At 35.5% G+C, this 15,827-nt stretch overlaps 1 long non-coding RNA gene across 1 annotated transcript in view; it reads right to left on the reverse strand.

The window, feature by feature from the left end:
- Positions 1-2,089: 2,089 nt before the first annotated feature.
- LOC109026525 (uncharacterized) overlaps positions 2,090-15,827 on the reverse strand; it is a 47,339-nt gene continuing 33,601 nt past the window's right edge. The window contains exons 3-5 of the long non-coding RNA XR_008679247.1: positions 4,852-4,963; positions 3,532-3,720; positions 2,090-2,574 (exon numbers count right to left, since the gene is read on the reverse strand). This is a non-coding gene — a long non-coding RNA (uncharacterized lncRNA). The remainder of the gene's footprint in view (positions 2,575-3,531; positions 3,721-4,851; positions 4,964-15,827) is intronic.

Here is a 15,827-nt window from a genome sequence, read left to right on the forward strand (position 1 = left end):
ATAACACTGCTCAAAGACATCAAAGACACAAACAAAGGAAGAAGATCCCATGCTCCTGGATAGGAAGAATTAATATCATTGAAATGGGCTATACTGCCCAAAGCAATTAACAGATTCAATGCTATTCTGATGACACTCCTCATGGAACTAAAAACTATTTTAAAATTCATATGGAACCAAAAAAGAGACTGAATAGCCAAAGCAATCCTAAACAAAAAGAACAAAGCTGGAGGCATCACATTAACTGACTTCAAACCATACTACAAGACTACTGTAACCAAGCAGCATGGTACTGGTACAAAAACAGGCACATGGACCAGTGGAACAGAGTAGAGAGTCCAGAAATAAGGCCACACATCTATGGCCATCTGATCTTCAACAAAACTGACAAAAACAAGCAATGGGGAAAAGACTTCCTATTCAATAAATGGTTCTGGGATAAGCGGCTAGCCATATGCAAAAGACTGAAGCTGGACCCCTTCCTTACACCATACACAAAAATCAACTCAAGATGGATTAAATACCTAAGTGTAAAACCTGAAACTATAAAAACCCTGGGAGACAACCTAGGCAATACTGTCCTGGACATAGGAGCAGGCAAATATTTCATGACAAAGACACCAAAAGCAATCGGAACAAAAGCCAAAATTGACAAGTGGGATCAACTTAAGAGCTTCTGTGCAGCAAAAGAAAACTATCAACAAAGTAAATAGACAGCCTACAGAATGGGAGAAAATATTTACAAACTATGCATCTGACAAAGGTCTAATATCCACCATCTATAAAGAACTTAAACATATTTACAAGACAAAAACAACCTCATTAAAAAGTGAGCAAAGAACATGAACAGACACTTCTCAAAAGTAGACATACATGCGGCCAACAGGCATATGAAAAAAAGCTCAATATCACCGATCATTAGAGAAATGCAGATAAAAACCACAATGAGATACCATTTCACACTAGTCAGAATGGCTATTATTAGAAAGTCAAAAAATAACAGAGTCTGTCAAGGTTGCAGAGAAAAGGGAACACTTATATACTGTTGGTGGGACTGTAAATTAGTTCAACCGTTGTGGAAAATAGTATGGAGATTCCTCAAAGAACTAAAAGCAGAATTATCATTCAACCCAACAATCCCATTACTGGTTACATACCCAGAGGAATATAAATCATTTTACCATAAAGACACATGCACACAAATGTTCATTGCAGTACTATTCACAATAGCAAAGACATGGAATCAACCCAAATGCCCATCAATGACAGACTGGATAAAGAAAATGTGTTCATATACACCATGGAATATTATGCAGGCATCAAAAATAACAAAATCATGTCTTTTACAGAAACGTGGAGGGAGTTAGAGGCCATTATCCTTAGCAAACTAATGCAGGAACAGAAAACCTCATATCACATGTTCTCATTTATCAGTGGGAGCTAAATGATGAGAACTTATGAACACAAAGAAGGAAACAACACGCACTGAGGTCTACTCGAGGGGGAAGGGTGAGAGGAGAGAGAGGAGCAGAAAAAATAACTATTGGGTACTGGGCTTAATACTTGGGTGATGAAATAATATGTACAACAAACCCCTATGACATGTGTTAACTTATGTAAACAAACCTTCACTTGTGCCCCCAAGCCTATAGTAAAAGTTGAAAAAAAAGTGGGACATAAGCGACTTATTTCGGAAAACAACCACTTCTCTATTTTCAACAAATAAGGCACATTTTCTACAGGTTCATCCTGTCTGAGCAACATAAGTAGGAACTGACCAAAATATTTCCTCTTGTGATCTTTTTCCTGATCTTAGTTGCAAAAAGATCTTATAGATTTTCAACTGTCAATCTCCAAAAAAGACAGGAAAAGTGTTAGATGATGATGTGGTTACAAATTATACTTCCCTAAGAAACTATAAAGTTCTCAAGAATTAAAAGAAAAAAGCAATCCAGCTCTGTCCTCAATGGCATTGTATTTTTATAGCCAATTCCTGCCCAATATTAGATTAAAAACTGGAATTCAGAGTGTGCCAGAGACACAAAGGACATATAAATACCTAGAGCTTCTATGAAACAGACACGAACAGTGGCATTTTAAAGTCAAACTTTATGTATGTGGGTTAGAAATGAAGGAATGTAAATATCCTGTGTTCTAATTTGCATCCATTTGGAAATCAGAAATGGAACCTCATAAATTTCATATTAAATGATACATAAATATCATAGGTTAGAGGACACATTTTCAATGCAATGTTATGCTCCAGAAGTAAAATTCACTAAAGCTAGTAAAATGAATAGAGTTAATGCCCCAGGTATTAAACTGGAAATATAATCTGTAGATATTTAACTGGACTCTGAAAAGCCCATGATATTTTCTGCAGGATATTTAACCAAGTTTCTAAGTTTGGCAGCAGTTTTGTATTCACCTAATTTTCTTCTTCTGAGTTTCAAACAGACTTTCAGAGTTAAAAAGGCCAAGGATTTTCCTGAAGTTCAAGATGCCAATCATCTTCTGAAGTCACTGCTTCTTGGAGAATGTCAGCCATATCCTCACTTCCTCTCACTGCAGCCACTGGAATTATGCCAAAGCAGCTTTGGTTAATAACCAGATAAGGTGTCACTGGATACTACTGGTACAGCAGGGAATAGTGTTGCATATGCCTCTTGCACTTCTGGTCTACTATTTCTCCACCTATGATGCCTGATAAAACCACTTCACAGTTGTATACTGTTAAAGGAAAAACTTCAGCCGTATTACATTTAAGAATTTAATTGAGCAAAGAACAATTCGCCAATCGGGCTGCCTCCGGAGCCAGAGTAGGCTCAGAGACTGCAGCGCAGCTGCGTGGTGGAAGAGGATTTATGGACAGAAAAAATAAAGTGACATACACAAAACAGAAGTGAGGTACAGAAACAGCCAGATTGGTAACAGCTCAGCATTTGTCTTATTCAAACATGATTTGAACTGTTGACCGCAATCGATTGGCCAAAACTCAGTGATTGGCACAAGAATAGATTGTAGCCTGTTTATACTTCCGTTTAGGCTATAGTTCATGATGTACAGATAAATCTTTAGGCTGAACTTAAAATAAGTAAGGAGTCAGCTTTAGGCTAAACTTTATTTGACAATATTGTCCTCCTGGGGCACAAAAGGAAGGCCACCTGAGACATGGAAGGAGTAAGATCCAGCCCAGATCACCTTGAGTCTGCTCTTGGAGAGTTCTCATTTCCAAAATTTATTTACACAGCCTGGATTTCTTAAACATTAAATATTAGATCAGCTTGTGGATTGCAAATTGCCGTGTTCCATATAAAATTGTATTATCACCTTCATGTGATCTTATTTTTCTTCTCTTTGTCCCTCTCCTTTCTTTCATTCTATGTTTCTTCTCGTGTGCTCTTTTTTGCCTATTGTCTCTCCTTATAATGCTTTTTTTTGGACCACAGGTCAGAAAAGAAGGCCTCTGCCATCTTGGTGGATAAGTGGTGCTTTCTCCTGTAAGGTACCCTTCCACACCCTTCCTCATACCTGTATTCTTGGCTGTATTAGCACCATTTTGGAGAGCACCTCTGGGATTCACTATAATGCTGTCTTCAGGGTCCTTATCCTTTGTCTTAAGATGATGCTAGTTCATAAAGAAATCCTTTCAATTCTTCAGTTACAAAACCATCTTTTAAATGAGGTTCAGACCTTTTTTGATTTGAATTCAATTCAATTCTGTAATAAAGAAATTTACTTTCATTTTTAAAAAGTGTGGAGAGTAAGTCCCACCGGAAAAAAAAAAAAAACCTCTCATTTGGTTTAAGACAGATGAATAATAAAGAGAGAAAAAGATAACCAGATTGTTAAAATTTGACTGCAAGGAGAAGAAAATTTTAGCTGGAGAGATGTCAGCACAGAACAGATGAGGGATGATAAAATAGGGATCAGAGATACTCCAGGCAAGTGAGAGTTTGAATGAACATCTAATAATACTGAACAACTTGTGGACATTTTGAAAAAGTTAAGAACTTGGTATCTAAAAGCATCTTTCTCTATACTATGTGTTCTATGCAATATGAGTATGTTAGTAATTCACAGTAATTTATATAAATGTTCAAATATTATTCATTTATCACTAAAGATTACAAAAATTGAAAGGCACGAAAATGACATGAAAGAGACTCGTGCAAATAATTGTTTTTGTTACATTAACATTTATATATACTCATATACAATTGTACATATATATGATATTATATCATACATACTGTTTAGATGTCTCTTTTTTTGTCAATTGGCTTCCTCCTCTATTTGCCTTTCACCTATATTGTCTCTCCCCACAACCGTGTCAATGCCCTACTATGAATTTGTAATATATGATACACCTGTCATCTCCTAGTTCTTAAGATTTTACTCACTTTTTCCACAAAAGCTAAAATCCATGAGGAGTTATTCCTTATTCATTGTCCAAGATAAGGATTCTGTTTTATTTTCTTCCAGATAGAACTTGTATCCCCTCAATTAATAACCTATTTCCCATTTCCCCTTCTGCATTGAATAGAATGGCCACCTTGACAAACACTCAATGTTTATATAAATGGGGATCTACTTCTAAATTATCTTATGTTTCACTGACCTGCTTTCTATTTCTTCTCCAATAACACATCTAGTTTATTGTAATGGTTTGTTAGTGTTTTATTGCTGCTGTAACAATTTACCACAAACTTGGCAATTAAACAGCACAAATGTATTATTTCACAGTTTTATAGCACAAAAGTCTGACATGGGTCTCATTGGGGTAAAATCAAGGTCTTGGCAAAGTTGTCTCCATTTCTGGAGGTTCTAGGGGAAAATCAGTTTACTCACCTTTTCCGCCTTTTAGAAGCTGCCCACCTTCCTTGGCTCATGACCCAATTCCTCTGTCTTCCAAGTCAGCAACAGAAAGTCATCATTCACACACTGACGACTCTTTTATTTTCTGCAGCAGGAAAGAATGCTTTTAAAAACTTGAATAATTAGATTGGATGTACCTGGGTAATCCAGACTAATTTCTCCATCTAGAGGTCCTTAACATTAATCACACCTCCAAAGCCCCTTTAGCCATGTAGTGCAACATATTCACAGGCTCTGTGGATTAGTGTGTAGATAATCTTTGGAGGCCATTATTCCGCTCATCACCAATGGCTTTGGGTTATGTTCTGATATCTGGTCCCATCACTATTCTTTTCCATGCTTTTATCCGGAAGTTATTTTTTCATTTATGCTTTAAGAATATTATATACAAATCTATAAATAATTATAGTATGTTACATTAAATTTGTATTTAATATACATATTTTAGAGAGACGTATACCTTCTGACATCAGGTTTTTGTATTTCTTTTTTTCAGATAGATTTCATATTTAATTTCTTTTAATAATATTTCATAGCTTTCTTTTTACTGGTTCTCTCTGCCTTCTTCCTTACCTTATTCCTAGGTATTTTCTAGTTTTTCTTCCTATTACGGTGATTGAAATTGTGCTGCTATCATGAATAAGATATCTCCTCTCATTTTTATATGTAGGTGCTTTTTGCAAGAATAAGTGAAAGCTGCTGAATACACATGCATACACACATACACACATATGCATATATGTGTATATATGAATACATACACATATATTCATATATGTTATTAAAAATTAGAGCTTCTGAGCTAAACAAGGCATATAATTATTTCATTAGCAAAATGTGATAGCTTTATATATTCTTTTTGAGACAACACCAAATAATTGCAGGAACAAGCACCTCATGTTGTTTTGGATTTTAATTGAAATTATCTAAGTGTTTTAACATTTAGCACATTTGCTATTTGCTATTATGTTTCATAGATAGATAATTTTATTAGTACAGGTATCTAAGTGTTTTAACATTGAGCATTTTTGCTGTTATATTTGATAAATAGGTAATTGTATTAAGTTTTTTCATTCCTATTGTACATGGAATTTTAATTAGACATACCTGCTAAAATGTGTCAAATGAATATTCAGTGTCAATTGATTTGTAATAAGGATTTTCTCCTTTAATGTGCTGACACAATGGAGTATGTTGATAGATTTTTTTTCTAACATTAAAACACCTTTACATTCCTGTAATAAACCCTAATTGTCATAATATACAATTCTTCCCATGCATTATTAGAGTCTATTTTCTAATAGACAATTTAAAAATTTTCATCAATAGTCAATGATGAAATAAGTCTCGTAGATTTCTTTTGTAACTATCTAACATATTTTGGAATTATTGTTATGCTGGCCTTATAAAAATCTGTGAACATTTCTATCTTTTTACATGGTCTGAAATATTTTGAGTAAGTTTGGAGGTATCTGCTCTTTAGAAATTAGATTAAACTCATCTATGAGTCCACTGGGCTCCCTTACTTATTCCAATAGCGTATGTTTAATTGCTTTTGAAAAGTCATGGTTTTCACTTTGTGAAGTGTCAATTTTGTCAATTTAGATCTTGCCAGACAATTTTTCTTTCTTTTAGATTTCAGATTTGTTGCCACAGAATTGTTAGCAGAAATTCCATATAATTTTATCCATCTTTCACTTATTTGTGTTTAGGATATTTTCCCCAATTCTTTAAAACATCTCCCTAAAGCAGCTTTTGTCTGCTCATGCCAAAAAAATATTCTGCTTATTCAGATTTTAAACTCGTGATCAAATGTCTATTTAGAAAAAGTTGACAAAGATTTGCATCACATTTACTTATAAACATATGCATATTTCCCAAGCTTTTCAGAGAACACAAAATACCATGCATATGCATATTTGGCTTTGATAACAATAATCAGAGGAGCATCTTGGTACTTATGGGAACAATGAAAAACAGGGAAAACAACATGTATATGTAATTGTAATGCTATGGTCTGAACGCTTCTGCCCCACCCCCCAGTTCGTATGTTGAAATCTAATCACAAATGTGCTAGTATTAGGAGGTAGGGCCTTTTTAAAGGTGATTAGATCATGAGTGCACAGCCTTCATTAATGGGATTGGTGCCCTTATGAAAGAGGCCCGAGAGAGCTGCCTTGCCTCTTCCTCCATGTGAGTGCACATTGAGTAGTTGCCATCTACAAACCAGAAAGCAGACCGTTACCATGCACAGAACCTGCTAGTGCCTTGATATTGGACTTCTCATTCTCCAAATTTGTGAGAAATAAATTTTTGTTCTTTATAAACTACCCGCTTTATGGTATTTTGTTACAGCAGCTCCATTGGTCTAAGACATGTAATCTTAAGTTTCCATTAAAATGTAGAGTAATTTTTTATTGTTACTGTAAATCCTCAAGGTCCTTATTGTTTTTAGATTGAAAGTGTGGAAGAATGAGACTATGCAAATAAAACACTCTTTAGCGATACATATTCATTTCAGAATGAAATCCATAATGTTTGATTTCAACTGACAGCTCTCTTGTGTGTATATGTATGTATGCCTGTGTGGTAGGGGAGGGTTGAATTGGATGGCATTTGGCTGTCATTGAAATTGTGTCCACCTGTGAGAAGTACTCTTATTTCTTGATTGAAAAAGTTGACTAGCATAATGTTCTTACCAAAGTTACAAGAAAAAGCAATGTTTTTAATAGTGTAGCATCATTAGTGCATACAGACACACACACGTGTATATAAATACATATATAGAGGGAAATCTTTTCATAATCCAAGCTGATAAAATCCATAGTTTGTTTGGGACGTGTATTGGTTACCGTTTTTTGTACTGCTGCAGATCCTCTTGGCCTCATCTATCTCTTATATGGATAGATAACGATACGTAAGACACCATTGCAGTGACCAGTTCTGTGTGGGCTCCAACAGGTTCATGCAGGTTTGACCTAGTCTTAGATTTGTGCCTCTCAGTCTCTGCACTTGTGAAACTTGCAACTTCAGAGGCATTAACACTTTTGGGGATGAATAACTGACCAATGAGGAAAAGAGACTGATGAATCAATGTTCCCCTTTTTCCCCTTAGATGGATGATACATTCATCTGAGGGCTGTAGTCCTCCTTTATAGGACTTTTCCAGGCTATTTCATGATAGCTTTTAGTACTCTTATCTGCCTTTTGCACCTGACAAACCATTCTGGATAAAAGTTTCTGATTTTATTAGGGCATTGTTGCCTAAGTATGATTGGGTATGCGTTTCTCAGCCTGTTTTAATAAAAATTACTTTGAGAGATGTCTTCTATTCAAATATCATGGGACTTCAACTCTCAAGGAGCATTCTTCCATTAATACCTCAGGGAATAGTCTCCCAATGTCTATCTCTTGCAAATTCACCAAAATGTCACTTAAGACAAAATGTACAGAATACTAACTTAAAGGTTTAATGTAAACTTTTATATAACTTTATAAAAGTTATATGGGAAAGAGGTTTGACATTTCTGAATCTTTCTAAATCAAAGTCCAAAGAGTGTATTGATTCTAAATTAAGCTTCCAAGATATTTACTCTAACAAAGATATGTAAAACATTACCCAGTACCTGCTCTTAAGTGTTAGGTTTTTCTTTTTTCCTCATTTAATACTCCTCATATCATATAAAAGATGCCCACAGTTTCCTGTTATATTTGCCTTTTTGTAGGCAATTTCCTCAGGTTTCCTGAATCATTTCTAACCATTAAGTGAAACCTATAGGTGAGTCTTCCCTTAAGACATAATCAGGCCATTTAATGCATTACACATTGCTGCTTTAAGATGTTTCCTCTGAGCCAACAGCATGACTATGCCTTGTGGAGCACGTACGTGACAGTGCCTCAGCACTTAATATTCCTGAAATGCTGAGCAAATGTGTGTTTAATATGGATTTCATTTTTTTGAGTCTGAAAAATTAAAAATCCATAATTATTTTGTAAATTCTAACATTTGTAAATAGTTTAGACCACAAAGTGAATTTGTAAAACTATTTATCATCACCATTTGTAAACTGTTGCTGTGAATTCACAAGGGAACACTTTATAGGCATTAATAGTGTTTCAGAGATTTGGTTAGACATGCCCTCAAGGAGCTCATAGTCTCATGAAGGAGTTTACAGTCTATAAAACTGCCTTATTCAATTGCCTGGAAATACAAGGTACTTTGATTTCTAATCCCTCCATTTAATCTAGGCCTGAAAGAAACATTGAAAAGAAGAAGTACAATATTTTGGAATATTTGGAAATTTAGAAATTTTAGCCTATAAAACATAAGCCATTTTAAGTTGTCAATTGGATGAAATATCTACTAATTCCAAGCATATTTTGAAAAATTTTTACTTCTTCAAGAATTCTATATTACTTATTTTGGGGGAATGAGATTTAACATACATCAGCTTGCAAATAGAAGTGAATTCTTTGCATTGACATGGTTTACACACATGCATCTGTTTGTCCATTTATTTAGGAAACATTTAATAAGTTTCTGCTGTAGACCAGATGTTATGCCAAATGCCAATAATACAGTAGTGAGAAAAGCAATGGTAGTCTCTACTTTCAGGCAGCTTACATTCCATTCTATGACAGTAAATAAGCAAACAAATATGCAAAGCAATTATAAATTATGCAAGGCAAATACAAGGGTGATGTGCTAGGCAATACATGTGGTTGTCTTTTAGATAGGGTGGTCAAGAAAAGTTCTCTAGGGAGGTGATATTTAAGCTGAAAGAGATAAGTACATCAGAAAGAGATGAGCAAACATCTGAGGAAAACACCCTAGGGGAGGCAGAGCGACACTAAATGACTTATAAGACCTCTCCAGGCTGCATTACAGGGGGAAGGATCAGTGTTAAGAAATAAAGGAGATGGAAAATAGAGGCCAAGTATCACAGGGCCTGTAGGCCATGATGAAGTTTCCATTTTATTCTAAATTCAATGGAAAATCAATGAAGAATTTCAAACAGAATTTAGGTTAATATTAAAATATGACCACTCACATTGTTTTCTAAACAGACATTAAAATACACAGAGTTTCAGCTCATTGTAGATATATATATATATACATATATATATATATTTTTTGAAACTATGTGTGGAGCAAATATGGATAGTGATAAGGTTGATGTGATTAATACTGGACCAACAGCAGAAAAATCAATGGGCAATGAAACCAGTTGGAATCATGTGACTCTAGGTCTGAGGAAATGAACCCAGTCTGAAGGAAAGGAAAGTCTCAAAGAAGTCTGAAGAGAGTGCTGTGTTACTAAAATCATCACTGAAGAAAGGAGTAACAAATCAAATTGAATTTAGTTTGGAAGAGATAAGTATTATATATTCTTTGTTTGAGATGAAGAAAATTAATTCTTGGGGGAAAAATCAATTCTTGGGAAAACAGGTAGGACCAATGAGAAGGATTCTGTTTTTTAAAGAATAGTTACAGAAAGAATGAACTTGAAGTAGGGTGACTCTAAGAAAAGAAGCCCAGTGCACATTCAAGGCAGACTGATGACTATGTGGCACCAATCCCCATATAATGTGCAGTCAGAGAATCCTTACATTGCATTGTAATAGCTCTTTCAGTGAAATTGTGTATAATAATTGAAAATATAATGTAGAGCCGTGATCCCCAATGGCTCCAGCGACTGGTTTTGTGGAAGACGATTTTTCAATGGACGAGGCTGGGGCCGTGGTGGGGAATAGTTTTGGGATGATTCAAGCACATTACATTTATTGTGCACTTTATTTCTGTTATTATTACATTGTAATATATAATGAAATAATTATACAACTTGCCATAATGTAGAATCAGTGGGAGCCCTGAGCTTGTTTTTCTGCAACTAGACGGTCCCATCTGGGAGTGATGGGAGACAGTAACAGTTTATCAGGCATTAGATTCTCATAAGGAGCAACAACCTAGATCCCTTGCATGCACAGTTCACAAAAGGGTTCCCTCTTCTATGAGAATCTCATGCCTCATGGGATCTGACAAAAGGCAGAGCTCAGGCAATAATGCCAGTGATGGGCAGCAGCTGTAAACACAGATGAAGCTTTGCTTGCTCACCCACCACTCCCCGCCTGCTGTAAGGCCCAGGTCCGCTGGGGACCCCTAATATACAGAATGTGTACAGTAAAAGAGAGAGTTCATACTCCTTTCCCAGTTATATTTTAGTGCCATGGTTATACCAAATCATGAATACAATGGTGTAAAAAAAAAAAAGAATAGAATAGTGGTTTGCTCATGCACATCAGGAAGTCCATCAAAATCATTAAGTGTCTCTTTTAAGTAGGGACCAAACAAGTGCAGGCAAGGAGGCCAGTCACTGGGAGCCGGGCGCGGTGGCTCACGCTTGTAATCCCAGCACTCTGGGGAGGCCGAGGCGGGCGGATCACAAGAAGATCGACACCATCCTGGCTCACACGGTGAAACCCCGTCTGTACTAAAAAATACAAAAAATTAGCCGGGTGTGGTGGCAGGCCCCTGTAGTCCCAGCTACTTGGGAGGCTGAGGCAGGAGAATGGTGTGAACCCGGGAGGAGGAGCCTGCAGTGAGCCGTGGTCGCGCCACTGCACTCCAGCCTGGGCGACAGAGCGAGACTCTGTCTAAAAAAAAAAAAAAAAAAAAAAAAGAAGGCCAATCACTGGGAAAAAACCTCAAGGGCAGCAGGTATAGGAATGGAGACACAAAACAAAATGTTGAGCAAAAGAAAATCAAGAAGGAATTAGTTTCAATATAATAAAATTGAAATTCAATGCAAACGCGCGCACACACACACACACACACATCCCAAATGTAGGAAGATCTATGCAAGTGATTATGCAAAGGAAACGAAAGGGGTTAAGGGTTGAGGTTTCTTACAAGTAAAATTGCCCAAAGACATTATCTCATGTCAGGCTGGGGCTCATTACTAGAAGATGATTAGAATCAATGCTGCAAAGTCAAGAGGTACCCAAATGAAGAATTTGGCTTATGAAAAACAATAACAGAATTAATGAACGGGCTTTAACCTTTCAGTTCAATACGTATTTAATCTGTTTGTCTGGGCAAAACTTAAATATAAGGAAAGAATTTATTGTTAAAGCCATGTAAAGTGCAATGATTATTATGCTAATAAGACTAGATAAGTAAAATCTCTTGCTTTGTAAATGTTATAGATTAAAAATGGGTTGTGCTAATAATTAGAGCAATGATGATTTTACGATTTTAACACAGATCATTTTACTTCAGCTTTAATTGTCTTTTTTAAATTTAACTATTTTATTTTAATTATGGGTAGTCATATATAATTATTTTGAACTTTACAAAATTATTCACATGCACAACAGTTTAAAGCCTTATGCTAGATATTTAAATGACATGAATCTTTTTCCAGTGCCAGTTGAAGATTTTTTTCTAAAGGAATAGATAACTTAAAATATATATAAGGGGACTTTTGTAAGAGGACAATTTGCTTTAATAGTTGCTGCTTTTGGTTTTCTATCTTGAAATGAAGGCTGTTCATGCTTAAGTGACTCTCATATTTTGAATCAATTATCTCTGGTATTTGCAATTAGTGTACTGGTCACTTTTTAGTTGCTCTCAAGTCTGAAATATTCAGATCAGTTAGAAGAAATTAACTCATTTGTGACCTTTAACATGAATAATGTGTATTTCTGAGATTTCACAGATTATCTTTGGAAGTAATTAAATTTTGTAAGTGAACCGGTTGCAGAAAGTTGGTTTGTGCAGTGTTTGGGGGAGTTGAATATTTTATAATAGATTTTTCAAATTTCCTAATTTTACCACCAAAATACTTCACAAATCATTTCCCTTTCCTCATACTCCCTTCATCCAAACTCAGTTATCCTAATGTGGGCCTGATCATCTTTCATGCACCTAACTTTACTTTCAGTTTCTCCTGCCAATTTTTGCCAGACTGTTGCTTACTTGACCTTTAATATCCACACAGGTATAACTTCTTCAAGTATCTCTCCCTAAGCTACTTTCTTATTTCTATGTTCCCACTGATTAAATTCTATTTTGATCACATTATCTAATCTTCAGGGAAGGCAACCCTATCGCTGGGTAAGGATTTGGTTAAGCCTTGTCAATGATCATTTTAAGAGAGAGATGTGACCAATACTTAATTCTGGCCAATGAGATATGAATAAGTCTGCTGGGGGCTTTCTGAGGAAGTTATTTTTTGGAGAGATAGAAAGAAGAAAGAATGAAAAGAACAATGCCTCTTTGAATGCCAAACATGTCGTATCTAGATGTGGTTCCTGAGTCTGCTGTAGGATAAAACCAACTGATAAAAGAAATTGTTATAAGAATTACAGAGAAGCTGAGCTGGAGTTTTAGTTTTCAGGGCCTAGAGGCTTTTCTACTGATAAGTTTACTGTCATTTGACATAATCAATCTCCTTCTTATTTAAAATATTTTGAGTTATTTAAATTACTCCCCAACTGCTATAAGTAAAATTTAGTACAGCTCAGTGAGATGGGAAAAATGATTGGTAGCAGAAAATTGGGACATAGAATAATACATTGTTTTCTTTTTAAAAAGTCACTGTGCACACTCTTACCAAAGGATATCTGGAGATAAGGAAAGGAGATTATAAACTACCAGATTTGATAGAAATCTAGCCAGACTTGAGAGGAAAGCAACTATGGATGTTTGGGGCAATTGTAAAAATGATGACTCCCTCTTGTTATTTCCTGATTTTTCAAACTGTGAGTTAGAACAATGAATTTATTAATTTTCTGTTGCTGTTAATGAATTACCACAAAATTAGTGGCTTAAAACAATATACACTTGTTATTCACAAAGTTTCTGTAGTACACAATTCTGGGCATGGCTTACCTGAGTTCTACATTCAGGCTCTCACAAAGCTATGAAAAGTTGTTGGTCAGGGCTCTGTGCTCATCTGAAGTCTTGGCTGGGAAAAATCTATTTCCAAGCTCATTTCTGTTGTTGGCGGAATTCAGTTCCTTGTAGTTATGTGACTGAGAGCCCTGGTTTCTTTCTGGCTTTTGCTGAAGGCTGTTCTCAGGCCTGCACTCCCTTGCCACTTGGCCCTCTCCATGGGCAGTTCATATAGCAGTTTACCTCTTCAAGGCTAGCAGGAGGGTCACTCTTGTGTGCTAGCAAGGTAGAGTCTTATAAACATATCATAACCTAGTCATCGGGCCTATTTCATATGCTATTAGTAAGAAGCAAGTAACAGGTCCTACATATATTCATGAAGAGATAATTATTCAGGGTGTAACAATAGGTCATCTTAGAATTCTGCCTACTATAATGAAGTAAATCGATATATTTAGTGAACACAACTTGTACTATTGGTTGGGAGCAAATGGATGTCATTCTATAGCATTCAGAACTAGGTAGGAGTAATGGGAAGAAAACTGTGTGTGCCTTCATTCTTTATGTACATTGTACTAGTATATTGATAAGAATATATAATAAAAATTGTGCTTTCAAGCAAATGTTGGATATAAAATTGTTGGATATTTTCAGTGATGTGTACATTTTATAAACATGCATTTATATCTATCAAAATAATATAAAACAACCTCAACTCTATCTCTAAAACTAATAAAAGGTTAACATTGCTGTTGTGTTGACCTGATTCTGTCTCATTTAACCTCCCCTACTGAAATAATTATTTGTTACAACTTGATATTGAATGAGGAAGCTTCTTTAGATTGAGATTCTGATTTCGTAGCATACAGAATGGTTGAAATTGTTAATATTTGAAGTGGTTGAGATTAATAAGCTGAAATACAAAAGTAACTCTGTGGACCTATTGTTGTGGACTGAATGTTTGTGCTCCCCCCATTTGTAAGCTGAAACCCTATCCCTCAATATGATGGTATTTAGGGGTGGAGCCTTTGGAAGGTAGTTAGGATTAGATGAGATTAAGTCATGAGAGCAGAACCCTTATTAATGAAATTAGTGCCTTTATGAAAGTACATAGATAATTTGTGTCTCTCTGGTTTCTGCCATGTGAATATACAATGAGGAGTTGTCTGTGTATGAACCAGGAAGTGGCCCTAACCAGACACTGAATCTACCCATACTTTGATTTTGGACTTCCCAGCTTCCAGTACTCTGAGGATTAAATATTTGTTGCTTAAGCCACCAGCCAATGGTATTTTGTTATAGCAACCCAAACGGTGTATACGACACTTATCAAGACGTTGTCTATATAACATTCAAGGAATGGATTTGTACTGAGGTTTTAAATGACAGAGAGAATGTACAGAAACAGTTTATACTTCTACTTTCTACTAAACAGATTTTCTAATGTTGAGCCCATTTTAATTAACAAAGCTTATTATCAAACTATTGTGGATCTCTCATTTAAAGAGAATTAGAGTGAACTCAGATATGAAGCCACTTTTGAATACAACCTGTTCTCAAGTGTGAACCAGGTTTGAATATCTTTGTATTTACACACAACCAGATAAAATTTATTAAGCCTGAGCTCTGATTTTGTGTTGGAAACTCTGGTTCCTAATAAGAAAAATGTGTACATTATCTCCTTTAATCCTCAAACTAACCTCACAGGGTATATTCTATTACTATCTCCAATAAATGAAGATACAGAAAAGAATAGAGGTTATATAACCTACCCAAGGACACATAGATATTGTTCGTCAGATTCTAGACTCACCTGGACAACCTGGGCCTAAAGTTTATATGCTGAACTACTGTAATATTGTGCTTTCAAAGAACAGAGATAATCTTACCCTGGACTGGTTATAGTCACTAAGAAAGGCACAATTTAATACAACTATGAAAGCATCTGTTCATGTAGGTGGTAGATAAAACTCTTTAATACACTGGAATATTTGATGTATGGATAATTAAGAATGTATTGTTTATAACCTTAAAATATTTCAACACTCTCAGA

Source organism: Gorilla gorilla, chromosome 3, assembly GCF_029281585.2.
Source record: "Gorilla gorilla gorilla isolate KB3781 chromosome 3, NHGRI_mGorGor1-v2.1_pri, whole genome shotgun sequence".
Lineage (NCBI taxonomy): Eukaryota > Metazoa > Chordata > Mammalia > Primates > Hominidae > Gorilla > Gorilla gorilla.